The sequence below is a fragment of the Alexandromys fortis genome, unplaced genomic scaffold (assembly GCF_014885135.2).
Source record: "Alexandromys fortis isolate MF-2015 unplaced genomic scaffold, M_Fortis_MF-2015_v1.1 scaffold_110, whole genome shotgun sequence".
Classification (NCBI taxonomy): Eukaryota; Metazoa; Chordata; class Mammalia; order Rodentia; family Cricetidae; genus Alexandromys; species Alexandromys fortis.
Window position 1 is genome coordinate 1752508 of NW_026068014.1, and position 13147 is coordinate 1765654.

Sequence of the window (13147 nt, forward strand, 5' to 3'; positions counted from 1 at the left end):
AGCCTCTTATTGGCTAGCTCTTACATATTGTTCTAACCCATTTCTAATATTCTGTGTAGCCCACGAGCTGGCTTACCAGGGAGGATCTTAACCTGCGTCTGTCTGGAGCGGGAGAATCATGGCGACTCCTCAACTCAGCTTCTTTCTCCCAGAATTCTGTTCTGTTTTCTCCACCCACCTAAGGGTTGGCCTATCAAATGCAAATGGGCCTAGGCAGTTTCTTTATTAATAAGAAATCACTCCCACATCAGCCCTGGCTATCCTGTCTATTTAAATCTATGGCCTCAAGCTCATAGAGATTCACCTGCCTCTGCCTCCTGAGTGCTGGGATTAAAGATTTGCTCCACTACGCCGGGCCATAAATCTCATCATGAATCAAGTGGAACAGCCAGGCAGGCGAGCCTAGAGAAGTCTGTGAAAGAGCATTTAATTGCTATTGCTAGAACTTCAAGCACTATATTGAAGAGGTATGGAGAGAGTGGGCAGGTTACAAGCAGTGGACAGCGTACAAGAACTTCCCTCTTCAGGTTTTCCTTGGAGTAGGGAGTGGCCCAGCTGTTGTCTGGAAGGTCACATGGACAGAGCTGTCCCTCCTTCCAAGACCTCCTATCCTAAACCTTCAAGATGCTGATATGTTTCTTCTTGCTTTTAAGCAAGATGTAGGCTTCAAATGGAAGTCATTAAAAAGGCCTTAACCCCAGTAGACAGACTTTGAAACTTACTAAAGGAAGTCCTCTGGCAGGTAAAGAGGAAGATGCAGAGGTAGGTAGCTCATTAGGAAGGCCAGGGGAGGCTGACAGGAGGTATACGGAGTAGGGAGAAGGCAACAGCTCTAGAGGGGAGTCCCCAACAGGAGCATCAGGAAAAAACAATGCCTATCTGTGGACACCAAGGCCAAGCAGGGGAAAAGATGAAAGAAGGAGACAGAGAGAGGGGAAGGGAGAGAGAGGAATTCAGAGGAGAAGGGGATAGTATTGACTGGGCTGAAGTCCATCCATCGTTCCTATATGGACCAGGGAAGATGTCCTTGCCCATTCCCACCAGCATACAGGCCTGGACTGCAGACACTGGTGCACAGAGATGCTACTGGGGTTGTATGGATGCTGGAACTGGAATGAGATTGCTATAACAACTGAAAACTTGGGAAGCTGGGTCAGGAACGGGGGAGGGGCTGTTGCTTAGGACAGCACAGTTAGCAGAGGCTTTTAGGAAACAAAAATTAAGTTTTAATTGTGTGCCAAGGAATTGATCCATTTTTTATTGCCTTGTTATCTGTACCCACCAATTAATTAAGAGCTTATATGTCAGACAAATACTCTCCCAGTTTGTCATTATTTGTGCCATCCATTTGCCATTAATTTCTTTACTGCAGCATGCAATTTTATGTAAATTAACTTGTAATTTTCTTTGTGGACTCGTGTTTATAGTCTTGCTAAGAACTTTTCTTACCCTGATACAGTAGTAAAACATATTTGTTGCATTGACTTCTTCTATACTTTCTTTTTATATCTGAGAATCTGAGGAAGCCGTTAGAAGAAACATGTCCTGCACTGTGGCTTTTGGGACCCCTTCCCTTTACCCCTGTCATCAATATCTGAAGTTGCCACAGATCCTAAGCCTTTCAAGGTTTCCTTGAACACTGCCACCTGGATAATTGTTCTTCTCTTGCTTTGCCACCATGGTTTGGCATGCTGGTCCTTGATCTGTGTATACCCCTTGGCCCATCCTTCTGCCATTTTCCAGGCTCAGGCCGATGCTCAGGTCAACATCAACAGCAGCCCCAGACACCATAAAGCAGTCTCGACATTTCTTTGGTTTAAACATGGATTATGTTTTCAATTTCATTTTGAAGACAAAGCGATGACTTTATATTCTATTCTTCAAATTTTTTTATCATCTTCTGAGTGAGATGATGTTGTTTCGAGTCAGCAGTGCCTCTTAAGGAAGAAGGAATTAATTTCCTCAGACCCAGCTCATCCTCATCCCCCTGGGCTAAGACCCAACACCTGGCACCCAATGTGGGGCCAAGGAACATTTCAGTCGAGGCTAAGCAGTCTCACAGGGTAAGTGAAACCCTTAGTATGGGTAGTTCTATTTCGCCTAAAGAAGAGCATGCCTTGGGGCTTCGCAGCTCATGATTAAGTCCAGAGGCCTTGAAATATCCAATAGTAATGCTTTCAAGACTGGGGACACTATTGTTACCCTGGTCCCCTGGGCCCCCAGCTCCACCCTTTTCTCCTGGACTACCTGGGCCTGGGTGGAGAAGTTAGACATAAGAAGGAAAACACTTTTGGTATTGTGCCACCCCTGGAGTTCCATCTTTCCATCACCGCCCTCAGAACGACCTTCCACCTGGATACACCCCCCACACACACACACAACTCCCTGCCCCCCACGCGCCAGGGGCCCATAGAGGGAAAGAGGACAGTGCAGGCCAGGAGAGATGAGAGAAAACACAAAAGACAAAGAGGAAGAATGGACTAAATTTGACAGGGAGCGCATGAACCAAACTGAAGCGCACACTGTGGAGGTTAAGACAGAAGCAAAAGTCACTCCTCCTGATTCTTACTCCCCAAAGGATCCTGTAAACTATGTGTCAGAAGATCCAACCCCTATTCTTCCTTGGTAGCTGCTCATTATTTTTCTTCCAAGTTATAATTTTTCTCGGTGATCAGAAAACTCAAACTTTTCTACCTGTGCTGCTTCAAGTAAACGTGAATGGAATGTGTCCCCAGGTCTAGATTAGATCAAGGGGGTGAGGAAAAATCCACAAGCTGCAACAAGGACACTCTACAAAACTTGACATACAAAAATAGAACATATTGTAGCTTTTAATGGCCACTCGGTAAAGGAAGAAAACACCAGAACAAAAATTTTAGTTGTAAATGGAAATTCTATACATTTAAAGACCTAGAAAAATAGGTCAAAGGTTTGGATGCTTTGTCTAAGTGCAGTTTGCAGAAACTGTATTAATAACAACTAGAGATGCTGGAACCCCAGCAGCACCTGAGAATCGAGAGGGTTTGTGTAGGTCAATTTTTGTGGGTGGAAACAGCCTCGAACCTGTTCCGTATCAGCAGGGTTAACCATGGAGAGGGAAGTGTGTGTGAGAGAGTTCACATGTGAGTGTGCATAAGTGTGCGGGGCTGGAAGAAGAAAAGTAGAAACCAGAAGTCTAAGAAGAAGGGAAGAAAAGACGCTAATCTCTCAAGGATAACAACACCCAAGGGTCTACACTGAAAATCATATAGCAGCCTCAGCCCAGCAAAGAATGACCTAAGTCAACACCAGTGTTTGCTTTTGCCCAGCCCAAGACAAGGTTTGGCCTTTATCTCAGCCCATCCTCATTAGTACCTTGAGAAGCAGGCTGAACAGAGGCAGGGCTGCTGTCTGAGGTGTAACCAAACACTCTTATCTTTGAGGAGGATCAGGCCCTGTCCTGATGCTGGGCTGAGGCTCCAGTGTTGACTCGCTCCTTGTCAAGGCCCCTCTGACCTTTAGGTGAGCAATCTCCATTTGCTATAGCCTGGTAGATTCTACTCTCTTACTTGCTCCTATGGGAAATGAGGATGTGCCTCCCCAAGGGGTGAAGGAATATTGAGCTGCAGGTAATTGAGAAGAAATGGATATAGGAGTGGTCGCCATCTCCTCTGCTTTTGTCACACAGTAGGACTTAGATTTATAAAGATGGACTTTGACCTTCTCTGGCCCCATCTTTAGCTAGAGACAGATTTTGACCCTCAGGGTCTGGTGATGGTATGGGGAATTTACATCACCCAGGTACTAGCCAGCCTTTTTTCTGCCTTTCTTATTTGCCTTCCTTGAAGCTGCCACTATGACCTCATAACCTTCTTACTTCCTTATAAACGCCCTGTTCTTTTCTGATGAGTAGGATCCGAAGCAATCTTAAGGATTGCTCATTTCTGTCTCGTGTGTATGAAACACATGACATACTGTGTTAATGAACTCCTGTCTCCTCTTGTTGAACTGTCTGTAGTAATTAGTTCTATTTCAACTTGGTAGGGTTTTTTTTGTTGTTGTTGTTATTCTTTTGCTTTGTTTGTTCCCTGCTGTTTCAACATTTTTTAAAATGGTCTTTGTTTTGTCCTTCTTTGGGTTTTCTTTAAGGCTTGTTCTTGTCATAGAATAAAAATGGTCATGTCTTGGAAGTGTGTATGTGTGTACGTGTGTGTGTGCGCGCACACGCACGCATGTGAGTGTGTGCTTGTGTGTGTGAGCACAGGCCCACAAATACCATGACACTCAAATCAGCAGACACCTCCTGATGTAAGTCTTTGCCTTTCTTTTCACTTGAGACACGGTCTCTTTTTTCTGCCCAGTGCTGTTACTTCAGGAGATCTGGCCCACACGGTTCCAGGGACGCTCCGGTCTCTCTCCCCAGTCTCCCTGTAAGAGCACTGGAGTTAGTTACAGATGCCTGTTACTGAGTTCTGAGGCTTCAAACTCAGGTCCTCACTCTTGGTCATGAGCATTTTATCCACTTGGTCATGACCGTTTCCTAGCATCCTCTTGGGACTTCCTGTATCTGTAAAGGACAACTGCTTGGTTAGTCTTCAGTCCTAAGCGGGATTATGGGTACTGGGGAACTGGGAGTCCCAAAGACCTGGACTGTGCAGTTGATGGAATCCAGTGGCTGCTTCTTGTAGTTCTTCATCCATAGCTGCTTACATTTGGAGAAGGAAATCCGGGGAGACAACATCTTAACTCACAAGAATAACTGCACAATGCCTTTCGATAAAGCAATACATAGATATGATGGATATTTTAAAGTCACAGAGACTTTCCAAGCCTTCATTGTTTAAGAATGCACAGACCTCAGGACACAATAGCCCAAATACATTATCTCGGCATTAAGAACAGAGCAGAAGCAAGAAGGCCATCCCTCATGGTTATCAGGTGCAAAGGGTAGAGCATTCTCCCTTCAAACGGGAAGACCCACTGAGTCAGTCCAATACGGAGTCCAAACCCAGCTCAGCTGAAACTATGGAAGGATTCCTAGTAGTTGGAGAAAAGCTAACATTCCTCAGAAACTTACAAAACTGGTTCTCATCTGCCAAAAGAAGACATTTCCCTACCTCTGGCCGAGAGGCTCCATCACTATCTACCTGTGGCTGCGTGTGTCTTCCAGGTTTCCTCAGTCCCTGCTCACAAGTACCTGTACATTTCAAAGCCTCCTCAAACCTCCAGTCTCCTGGTCCTCCTCTCCCCACAGCTACTCACCTTCCTTCTAGCCAGACATCCACCATCTGACCGCTTACTCTCTGTTAGTCTCTTCTCTCCTGCTTCTCTTGCTGTGCTCTGCCTGTGCTCTTCCACCTTCCCTAGCCCTGGCCACGTCAGTCTGCTTTACTGGCTCGCTGCTGCAGATGCTTCCAGGTGCCTCTGAACGTTGTCTCTCTGATAACCGAGCAGTCACGCTGGCAGTTTGCATTCTCCTACACGCTTCATAAACCAGAGGATGATCATGGCCAGTTCCTCTGAGCCTCGTGGGATGCCAAAGTGGATGGGAAAAGCCCACAAGACCTCAATACACAGAGAATGCAGGCCACTGAGGAAAGCTGGGAGCGGGACGGCTGCTCTTCTACGGGAAGAGCGCATGAATTGGTTGTTCAGTGCAGAAGGTCAGCCCTGAAAACATACATACAAGTAGCGTTATGTGGACCGAGCAGATTATATTTAGAAATATGTGTGTGTATGCATGTATATATACATATACGCATGTAGCAACAATTAGTGAAAAGAGAGGGCATGAATATGAAGGAGAGTGTGCAGGGGTGTATAAGAAAGAGGGTTTGGACGTAGGAAAGGGAAGAGAGAAGTGAAATCATACTATAATCTCAAACTTTAAAAAGGAAGAACTTCATGAGAAATGTTTCCTGGAGGAAAGGAACTGGGAGCGGCGATGCAGAAATGTCGAGAGGAGCCCAGCTAAGCGTCCCTGTTTATGAGGCAAAGCCTCCCTAGTTAGTTTTCACCAAATTCAGTGCAGGCTGAGAAGGCTTAAACCAAAAGTACAGACTCTGAATGCACCTAAATCTGAAACATTATCAACACTAACATGCTATCACAGTGGGAAATCCCACACCTCAAAACCTTGTTTCATGTATGAAACCATTTTAAATTGCTTTCAGACTGTGTATATAAGGTATATACTAACTGTAAACTACTGTCATGTTTAGACTTATCTCTGGGGTACTTTATTTTATTATTTTACATTCCTATACTCCACAACCAAAAAATAATATGAAATTCAAAATACTTCTGATCCCAAGTATTCTAGAATAGGAACACCCAAGCCTTATAAAATATATCCGGGTTTACCTGGGCTTGGTGTGGGTTCATTTCCTGATGCCTTTGTACTCATTGTCTCTTGTGACAGGGGCTGTAGCTGTGAGCCTAGGATGGATGGAGAAAAGCGTTCTATCTGCCACGGAACCTTGGGAGTGCTTCATTGCGCCTGAAATCCACATACACAATTGTTGTCACTGGCTTATCCATCACTAAAGGTATTAAAGACATTAGAAACGAGGAGCAGCATGACTCACAGGCAGGAGGATGAGGAAGAAGCCTTTCTGAGTTACTTACATGAGACAGGACTGTAGACCCTCTGCCTTTTCACACTATCACCCACCTCCTAAGATAATTTTTCACTCACACTGAAAGACCCGGATAAATCCAGACCCCTCTAGCAGCCAAAGTTCTAGCAGAAAAAATAAAGGCAAAAATCTAAGCAGGGAGGGAAGAATCAAAAATCTAGATTAGCCGGTTCAGTGACTCTGTTTCAGGAACTAGCTGAAGATAAAGTTAGATTATAATCTTGAGAAACAGGGAGTTACCCCCTTGTGATGACCACTGGTATTTTTGGAATTTTCCAATGACGCCCTCCCTATCCCCTTTGGATTACTAGGTTGTGGTTTCTTCCCTTAAATACCCCTTCTCCCAGCTACTCGGGATTGAACTCTCTACCCCTGCGTTTTAGCCCCAGGGCACTGGTTCCTGTCCTGTCAACAAACCTCGTGTGATTGCAGCAAGGACAGTCTCTCGTGAGTACCTGGGGGGTCGTGTTATCCCGATACTTGAGTAAGAGTCTCCCCACTCCGGAGGTCTTTCAATACAATCAACTCATACAACTCACTGGGACACTTTTGTACACATGGTATACTATGCTGGCTTCTGGGAGTATAGTGAGCAAGGCATATAAGGCACTGGACCTTAGAAGAGGTGACCAAAAATAAACAAACAGTGTGGGAAAGAGGCACTGTGAGAAAGATGACTGTGGATAGCGAGGCCAGGGGAGACCACAACACTTAAGTGGAGAAGAGCAGACGAGCCCCTCAAGTGGCTGAGAAAGAGTCTCCTAGTTGAGGGAGGAGAAGGGGTAATGATGCTGAGACAAGAAGGGGCATTGTCAGTGGAGTGACAGAAACGATGAGAGTGGGCAAGGGGGATGGAGGGGAGACGTAGCAGCACTGTGTCACGCTGTGCCCTGTCTTATACATTTAATGAGAGGTCATTGGATGTGGTTAAGTATCAGAGAATGCCTAGATATCTTAGATGAACAAAGACCACAGAGGCAGCCACAGAGGGACATGCCCTGTGCTGAGGCTGGAGGGAAGGGAGTTGAGGATGATCAGGGAAGAACAAGGCATTCTTCCACAGCTGTGTGGTACAGCACTTAGCTGTCACAGACAGAGCTACATCTTTGGGAGCAATGGTGCAATCCCTGTCTGGAACCCTTTGCCAAGTTTCCAGAGAACTTCGATTTTCCCCCGGTGGTCCCTGTGTCCCTTCTGCTCGGTCTCTGTGGCCATAAAGCCACACCTGCAGCCATCTGGACACTCACATCGTTCCTCCTCCTGGTGCTGCCCTCTGCTCTTCAGCTGATGCTCTGAGTATCCAGGGACAGGTTTGAGATTTTGGCATTCTGCTGTTGATTGTTCTGCCTGTGCTTTTGTGAGTACTTCCAGTCAAGCCACATGAATTTCAGCCTAACAACCGACAATTTGGGTTTGCCTCAGCAGCTGCCTGTGCACAGCACCTTTTCTCCTATGCTCAGGCCACCATCAGAGTTCTTACCCTAGACTCTGCTCATCAGTATCTGTGACCTGCTACTCCCGAGACAGTAAGCTGAGCTTCTCCTGGCTTGGCTTGCTCCCTCCTACATTCCTGTCAAACTGCTTCACTGGGTCCTGTTTTCTTGGAAATGCTTTAGGACATTCCTGGATGCTTTCTCTGCCCACTCCTAGATATGTCATCATTTGATTCAAAGTTGTTTTTGTCCTTTCTCCCAAGAAAGTCAGAGAAGGTTCCCTTTCAAATTAGGCTCACGTCTGCCCTGGTATTGGAGAGTTCCCAGAGCAGGCATGAAAATGAGGGCTGCTCGTGACCTTTCTTCAGCATATATAAAATTATGTGTGAGAACCTATGGCTTGCAAAAGCATTCTTAATTCTCTGTAATTACTCTTCAGATACCACTAATTGCTGCATGCTTTCATCTTGAACATGAAAGATTACTCAGTTAACCACAGAAATGAACGGGAAGATTGCATCATATTTGGGTGAGCCACGCAACTTACGTAACTCGAATGTCGAGGTTCATGCTCTGCTCTTTCTCCCTCTCTGGACATCCTTGTCTTGAAAGTGTTGAGATTAGACTGGACACTGGCTGAGAAATAGCCCTCATGCCTTGCTCTCCCTAAGGATACTGTCCTCTAAAAATTATATCACCATGCTTCTTTCTGTCAGCCTGAGAGAATCTAATAATATGATTTAAAGAACTAGATTCAGCAGAAATAAGAATGTCAGTCTTGCATTTTAAGAGGCCAAATGTCTGACAGGCTTCCCTGTATGTAAAGAGAGAATGGAAATCACCCCCCTCCAAATAAGTCAGACTTCTTTTGTAGAATGCAAGAGAAATCAGGCTTTCCAAGATCACATTTTTCTGTTTACATTTTAGAGGAGTTGAAGAAACTGAATTTATAGCGGTATAGCTGAAGGAGTGCGAGGGGAGTAGAAATGAAAAATCAGATGAGAAGCTTGAGCGCATAAAATGAACAAACCCGAGCATCAAAGATGGACGCCTACCCTTTTCTCAGAGCAAGTGGACACCGTGTTTCCATGTACTTCCCATGCGTGATGCTGTACAAAATCTGCGTGTGTTGGGAGCCCTGCTCTCTCAACTTCCGCAACAATGAAGAACTGCCTGGGGGTGGTACCCTGGTCCATAAAGGCAGACTGGGAACATCGGTGGGCAAGAGGACCTGGAATGAGTGCTCTGTGAGGGCAAAGGGCAGCAGGCCTCTGTGTGAACTTTCCCCCAAGGAGATTTAAGACCCAAGAGTAAGTCAGTGTTCTGAGTGTGGCTCAGTCAACACAGGTGATGCTAGGATTAACCTACTCCAAGTAGTGACAGCACTAATACACTTTGGATGTTCAGAGAGCTAAACCTCGTCTCCCCACTACCCTGCCCCCATGGCAAGCCCTTGTTTTTTCTAAGACGAGCCTTCTCAAGAAACATCTCACACCAACAAAAGTAGGCTTCTGGTACAGCATATCATCCCAGCAGAAAAGGCAAAAATCTTTGTAATCAAGGACAGAGAAGCATCTGATAGGGTAGTGCCCACCTGGAGCAGAAGGGAATGGTTGGACATCAGACATCTCTGGGCCAATGGGAGGCCAGAACTCTGGCATGCCTGAGAGCGGTCCCCACAGAGGAGGCTGGCCGAAGGCAAATCCATTGCCATGGCTGCGCTGCAGCTCCCCATGCCTTAAGTGGGCCAGGAGATTGGTGTTAAGTGAGAATGCCCTGTTCCTGGTACTTGTGCCAGCGTCTGGAGAACACTCGTCAATTATGTGAATGACATACGAAGGTGTTTGGTCCCATTCTGTGAGATTTCATTTTCTCTCCCTGACATCGGAGTGCTACCCTCTAATCTGATTCTGAAGGCGTGTGAAATGACTGCCGAATTAGAAGGGCATGCATTGTGAAAATTACAGGTGAGCTGCAGTGTTAACGTAAAGGGATAAATGGTGATTTACAAACAACAGTCCACAGTAATTGCAAAACAATCATGTAGAACAGGATGCATGGAGATATGCATACATCTTGATGAAACCTGCCCTGGATCCCTCCTGAACTGCAGTCTCCCTCCAGAGAGCAGACGGTTGGGAAGGGCCCATGCTGACAGCTGAGGCAAGTGGTTAGCACCCTGGGACCCTGCTAGTCTTGCACTATACACACACCCCTAACATTGTACTTAACAACCTGAGTTCCTTGTCTGCAGGTATGACTTACTTATGCCCCTCTATGACAACTCACCTAGCACCTGTTAGCAACCTTAGGGCCCTACCTCCTTTGAGCTGTATAAAGTCCCCACTCTGGACAGTGGACTAGGACTCCCCTATTACAGACAAATTCTATTCTTTTCCAATTCATCTGGGAATTTTGTACAATGGGCCGGTGTGACCAGACTGGTTTTGAGTGGAAGAATAATAAAAAAAAACTCTCCTCTAAGTGAAATGTTAGGGAGAACCCCGTATTTACCATTTTATGTAAAATTGGGTATGCAATATAATTAAGACCGGCTGCATTATGGGAAGGGATGTGGGTGCTAAAAATGATTATATAACCTAATCTATCAGTCAAAATAGAGAAACGCTGTCACTATGTCCCTTAGCAACCAAACTCTTCATCTTGAACCCCACAAAGGGAAGCCCCAAACACTGATTGGAGGAGCCCTTGTGTACTGTGACTAGAACTAGAAACACCAGGCTCAGACGCTGACCACTTGTAACACTGCAGCACTGTGGGAGAGGAAGTTAGGAGTTTGGTTATGTGTAGAATCTTAAAATTCTAAGACACCTGGCTGGGCCACAGTCAAGGTCTAGGAAACATGCTCAAGAGAGTCTTTAATGCCCTTTTCCCAAACCCACGCTGCAGTGCAGGCAGCCCCTGCTCACTCCTGTATAATGTCTTCCCCTGTGGAAAGAAGTCGAGTTCTAGCAACTGGCCTTCCTGGCGCCAAACAAACTTCAGAGCTGAGTCATAGCTGGCCAACCCTTCCGGATACCTGTGACCCACGCGTGACCCAGGCCTAGAAAGGCTAGAGATTCCTGCTTTCTCACTGATAGACCCTGGGGCCTTAACAAACCACAGAGGAAATGGTTCCTGAGCCTGGGTCAGATCTGGAGCAACATTTGAGAGTGGGTTTGAGAAAGATTCTGAGCATGTCAGTTGGCCCATGTCCAGACACTCTAGGTAACAGTGTGGGCAATGAATCAAACGGCAAAGTGTTTCCTCCTGTTAGAGTTTGTTCAAAGTAATAACATCACTGACTAACTAGTATGACCAGCTAGATTAACCAGAGTGACATGAGAAAATGATCCCGCCTCCAAGAACTGAGTGTGACATTCATAAAATAAAAGCTTTCTACTCGGCTGAACCTGTAAACCATGAACTTCTGTCAGGATTTATGATAGGAAACACAGATTTTACATAGCTTAGGATATAAATATTAAAACAAAAAGTCTAAGTCTTGATTTTTCTAGAATTCCCAAACCATATTTTCCAAAGAACCCCATTAAAACTACTTTAGTTAAAAGATGTCTGACTGGCACAGCATCCTAATAATAGGCTCACTACACTTTATTAAAATCTCTAATATTATTTAAGTTAAAATAAAATTTCAATATCAGATAAAGCTTGGACTATAAGAATGAGCCTTTTGCACAGAACCCGACAACCCCTAAGCATGGTTATGCTAAGGAATATTATAACTGATTTTCTGTCCCCGTGTGCATTTATTCTTACTGTCTTTTTAAGCTTATGGCTTCAACGGGGGTGTGATGTCTTCCTTCTTCATCCCAATAATATGTAATTCATTGCTCTAAATATAGTTAGCATCGAGTAATTTTTGTTATTGACTGAATTCAGGCAATCAGGTAGAAAAAGAAAAAGGACATGTCACGTGCTTGATCTGCCCCTCTGATTAAATGTCACTCCTGCCTTAACGGCTAATCAGTCAGTAAGCTAAGCTTGAAGCACACCTGATGTTCCCACTTAAAGAAGGTCAGTGGTGGAAAATGAGATCCAGGGGCACACATTTGGGAAATTAGTCTGTGTGCTACAATGGGGACATTAAAAGACCAGGCGCCTGCTCAGAGCTGCGCTAGAAGTCTTAATGTTTCTAGAGCAGCCCCAACATCCATCCCCCCCCCCCAAAAAAAAAGCACAATGTCAGTTCTCAACTCTATTAGATATCGTGTTTCCAGGAAGCGGAGGCAGAGGAAGAGGAGAGAGAGGGAGAGGGAGAGAGAGAGAGAGAGAGAGAGAGAGAGAGAGAGAGAGAGAGAGAGAGAGAGAGAGAGAGAGAGAGAGAAAGATTGATTTTAAAAAAGAGAGAGAGAGAGAGAGAGCCCTCCACATACAGAGCTGAAGACCCAGCGAAGAGTCAGCAAGCTATGGCTTTGAAGGCAGTCTGGAAGGAATTCAGTTATTTTTATTACAGCCAGCAGTCCTTTGGATGAAGCCCACTCACATCACAGAAGGTAATCTGTTTGACCCAAGGTCTACTAATTTAAATATTAATCACATCTGTTCGCACAAGTAGGCCAGAATGGCTGAGGCCAGAACATCTGGGCACCGGAGCCTCCACAGACCCAGACAAAGCATTAGCCACTTTGCATACTAAAACAGAAAGCTTTTGACCTTCCTGGTTCTCTGACTTCATTAGCCACTTCAAATCTTCTTCGAATAACAAATACGGTGTGCGCTGATGATTTTTCTAATTTTTAGAGGAACAAGCTTTATTCTGGTCTTTCATTGCCTCCTCACGACAAATCCTGCTTCTGGCTCTGTTCATCTTTTCCGCAGCTCTGTTCAGGAGACACAGAAGAGACAGTTTTCAGATTCAAAGGCCCTTTAGTGTGAAAGAAGATGAACACATAAACCATTGCCGTGTTAGCTAGCACTTGTGGTACCTGCATACACAAGTGCTCCCCACACTCCCTAACACAGCCCACTACATATTCTCAGTGCACAGTGGTTAGAAATCAAATGTCTGGGAGCTGAGTCTGAGGGGACATGGCCAAGCTGTGAACCCATAATCCCATGGGAAAAGTTTTTACA

The 13147-nt window shown here is 45.3% G+C and overlaps 1 long non-coding RNA gene across 1 annotated transcript; it reads left to right on the top strand.

Annotated features, from left to right (window-relative positions):
* The first annotated feature begins 6943 nt into the window (after positions 1-6943).
* On the top strand, positions 6944-11958 carry LOC126513765 (uncharacterized). Its single transcript, XR_007595430.1, has 3 exons — positions 6944-7064; positions 8490-8579; positions 8978-11958. It is a non-coding gene; the product is annotated as an uncharacterized lncRNA (long non-coding RNA).
* Positions 11959-13147: the final 1189 nt, after the last annotated feature.